The sequence below is a fragment of the Pundamilia nyererei genome, unplaced genomic scaffold, assembly GCF_000239375.1.
Source record: "Pundamilia nyererei isolate P.nyererei 1_Seehausen unplaced genomic scaffold, PunNye1.0 scaffold00060, whole genome shotgun sequence".
Classification (NCBI taxonomy): Eukaryota; Metazoa; Chordata; class Actinopteri; order Cichliformes; family Cichlidae; genus Pundamilia; species Pundamilia nyererei.
The window spans coordinates 485,132-489,797 of NW_005187461.1; positions in this window are offsets into that span (position 1 = coordinate 485,132).

Here is a 4,666-nt window from a genome sequence, read left to right on the forward strand (position 1 = left end):
GAAAACCGAAGTCCTCGTATGCGCCCCTGATAGGTTTCTATCGCAGATAGTGAAAGCCCTCGGTCCTCTCTCACTCTGTGTTAAATCTTCTATCAGGAATTTAGGTGTCACCTTTGACCCGACTCTCTGGTTCGGTCTTGTTTTTATCATTTAAGAAATGTGGCTAAGCCAAACCCGATGTTATCTCGCTCTGAACTGGAGATTGCTATACGTGCATTTATTTCTTCATGCTTGGATTATTGTAATTTGCTGTTTATGTGTCTAAGCAAAGGTTCTCTGGATCGTCTGCAGGTTGTGCAAAACGCTGCAGCTACGCTGTTGACTAAATCCTGCAAGTCCTCACATGTGACACTGTTGTTATCTCAGCTACACTGGCTTCCTGTTAAATTTAGAGTCAATTTTAAGATCCTGGTCTTGACTACAGAGCTGTGCACGGACTGGCACCAGCCTACATCTCTGATCTGCTACAGCCCGATGTCCCCAGCAGGTCTTTGACGTCATCTTGTAATGCAACAAAAGCAAAAACCAAACAGGCAAATAAATAAATAAATCAAAACATGCTCCCTAGTCAAAAGTTTTTATTTTAAAAAAACTGTTGATTAATTTGAGATTTCAACAATCATTTTTCAAATATATCGCAGCAAAATATGAAAAAACCCCCAAAAACTTGTTCATTGTCTTAAAATGTACATTTGTAAGAATCTACTCAGACAGTGCTCTCTTGGTCCAGCCAATATTACTGTGGCATGGATAGTACTGCCTCATATGGTTGGTGCATAGCTTTGGTTGTCATGGCCCGAGGGCAGCTGTTCAGCTGGAAATAGTTCAGTACCATGGAGAGATCCCGCTCAGCTCATTCTTTCAATCTTCAGAGAGATCAAAAGGCAACAGAATGCCTGTAAGTGGAAGATGCCATGGAATAACACCCAGTCATAGCAAACAGCATATTATATAAGTCACACTTTGTGTAAGTGGGTATCTTGTTTCCAAAAGAAAAGTGTTGTCATACTTATGTAAGTGTCACGAGGAGATTTAAAAAGAAAACCCGGTTAGGTTATTGTCTGGAACAGTACCGACTGTTATTCAGCCCTCGTCCTGGTAGACAGCTCCGTATCAGCCTCAAGCTGCTCACAGACAGACATTTCTTTTTCTTAAATACCTTAACGAGGCCTCGGTGCGCTTATGTCTCCGTAAGTGTGCGTGTATCCCTAAAATCAGACGACATGTCTGTTTAATGTGGCTATAAAGAGAGAAAATTCAGCCACAGAGGCCAAATGGATAGAGATGGATACAGCGCGAGAGACGGACGGCTGTGTTATTACAGCAATAGGCTTTGCTACCTTGGTAAGAGCAGGAAATGGGTGTAAATGAAAGGCTTGATTGACTTTCTCAGAGGGTGATAATCAGTGCATAGAGCCTAATGTCTTGTCAAGGCTTTTAGCTGAAATTTTCTCACCAGACAAACAAGGTTTTACTTGTCTCCTGCTAAGTACTTCCCAGGTTCTGAGACAGTATGTTAATGTGTGTGCATTACCCACACGCAAATAATTCCATATTAAGCTGCCCTTCGATCAGCACAACGCCAACTGCAGGTTCACTTGGTCCTTGATTTCACACGGTGAAAAGAAGCTTTTGTGAATCAGTTCCTCCTGCATCTGATTACCCACTGGCTTAATTGATCTAATTATTGAACTCTGCTTGTGGGTGCTTTGTGTTTATCCATTCAGGCAAAGTCTTTAAGATAAGGATACACTTCTTATCATTCCTTTTTTTCCTCTCTTCCTGTTTGGCCATTAAATATTAAGTCACCCCATGCCATTATCAGGTTAACTGTGCAATTCAGAGCTGGTTGCAGTAGTGAATGCAGCTTCTATTGCTATTCTTAAGCAAGTTAATTGAACCTTCCCACAAAATACCATGTTTACAGTTTAACGCAGGGCCAAAAACAAAACAAACAACCTTTATTTGTCACATACACAATTATACAGAGTACAACATGTAGTGAAATTCTGCTGCAGACAGGCTGCAGACGCGCCATTCCAGGGTTTCTTGGTTTTAGCATGGGGGGTCTAGCCAGGACCCTTCCCCTTAATAAAACAAACAGACAGTGCAGAAACAGGAACGTTCATCTCTGCAGTTGGAGAAGTTCAATTTAAACTTGTTTTTGTCTCCATATAAGCGAGAAGTCTGTACCTAAACAAGCTGCTGTGCTCACGCTGTTCCCAGGAAACAAAAACATGGTGACACTTTTAACGATATGCACGCGTTTGCCACACGTACGACCCCTTTACTGATTCTTTTTTCATCTTAGTTAGCGGCGCATCTTCATCCATGTCGTGCAGAGACCTGCAAAACATAGCAACAAACAGAAAACCTGCATGAAATGTGATGTAGCGTTCACCTGATGAAAAACCTCAAAGATCAAACAAATGAAAATGTCAGTCACTAAACTAAACTCTGCCGCCACCTCCGTGTTTAAATAGCACATTTGTAAATAAGCGGATGATGTTGCTCCACACAAGATAACGATCTTTTCATCCATCCAGCCTGATCACCAGTGTACACAGAGGGCGTGCTCCTGCTCTCTCAGCAGCTGTCTGATCACATTTTCCACCGTTTATTTATTTCTTCATCATTATTCTTGAACTAGCGTGATGGCAAATCAAAGGGTGTGATCGTAACCCCAGTAATAACTTACAGTTAACAGTTTCCCATTTTTGGTCCTCACCGGTGTCAGAACATTTCTGTATCACTCTTTCTATTAGTGCGACCCTTCATTCATCGTCACTTCTGTCATCTTATGTGTAACTTTGTTGTATTTCCATTATTTGTAATATGCTGAACAAGAAGAGAGACTGACCCACTTTGCCTGGTTAAACATCTTCCCCTCTCTGCACACACTAGCACAGTTTGAATAACACTAAAAATAGACGGCAATTAGCTTAAAGAGAACTAATCACATGTGACCATTAATTGAAAAATGCCACTTACATATTGGCATCACATGTTGCTACGGTGATTGTTTAACGCTCACAAGGATATAATTTTCCTCTCAGGGAGGTAACAATTCTGTTTTTCCAACAATTCTTTTATTAACTTTGCTATAATAAAGTCATTAATAGTAAGCAACGCCATTTCAAAGCCTAATGAATTAAGTGAGGAGACCTTAATGGGCTTTCGTGTCGTACTGGGAAGTATTTCTGTTTACGTTTGTTAGTCACACGTGTCTTTCTGTTTGGTTCATTTTCATCCTCACGCAGCAGCAGGAGAGTCTCTGCTGCCATCTCATACAGGCTGAGCCGGGCTGCAGACTGACACAGGACAAAGATAAATTCAGGGAAAAGATAACGTCGGCTTTTGAAGTCATTATTTCAGGATATGCAGGTTGGTTCGCTCTGTTCTTTCTTTTCTCTACTCTCATAATTTTAAACACTGTCTCAACGGTGTGGGCGCTCGCTCACTAACTAAACTGTTTACAGCTAGAAGATGTGGTGACAAGTCGGAGAAGAAAACACTGAAGAGATGAAGGGGCTCACGTCTTGACACACATTTGTGCGATCTTTTGCTACGCTGTTCTGTTCGGGGCTTCATTTATTTCTTTATTTTTTGACCTAATAGTCTTGTCACTGTGGTTGAAGCAGACTGACAAGTGGTTGCTGGAGTTCTCCACCTGTGCTCTCCTTCTCTGCCTCTGTGTGTACTCGTCAGGTTGCTTTTATGCTGCGAGATCAGAAATGTCACAAAGAACAAAGCATGCTGGTTAACACGCATGATGACAGTTGCATATCTGAAAGGGAAACCTGGGCCTCCAAACATTCACTCATATGTACTTGGGGATAAACCGACATGCTCGCAAAACAAATGTCCTCATTCATGAAAGCCCGGCATCAAAAGTAAAAGTATCATCCTGCCTGTCACCAGTGATGCAGTCATGTGACCAATTCAACTAAGATGGTGGACGGCATCGTGCAGCAGTTGTTTGCTCACAATTTTGAGAGATTAATATCAGTCTGCACGTGCTCCAGATAACTCTTCTTCAAATTCTTTAACTCTCACTCACTTTTGCAACTTTGTACTTTTGTGTTACTCGCAGCAACAACTCCACCTCATTGTGAGTCCATTTAACAAACTCGGTGCTTTTCCTCGACATTCTCGAATCGTCTTATGTTTCACGCAATACAAGAAGCGTTTTCAGTCGTTTCAGGCTGCGTCCACACGTGCACGGGTATTTTTGAAAACGCAGATTTTCCGTTTTCCTTTTAAAAAATAATCCCGTCCACACATAAAGGCAGAAATGAAGGAAAACGCTGCTATGAACATGCCAAAGCAGCAGGTGGCGGTAGATTCCTAACCGTGCAGAAATGTTGGCCAATCAGAAGTCTAGAAGCCTCAAAGCTGGGGTATGTGTGGAGGGACAGTAACTGTGTGTATATGTGAGCATTTAAACACTGCAGAGAGTACAAGTAACAGTAACAGTATTGTAGAAATTCATTTCACCAAAACAATAACGTGGCGCACAGTGTGATGTCAAAAAAGGCGCACACCTTTGACGCTGCGTTTTCTCCGTTTTTCTGTCCACATGTAAATGCAAAAACGGAGTTTTCAAAAATATCCACCCTGGCCGGAGTTTTTAAAAATCCAAAAACGCCGTTTACGTGCGGACGAA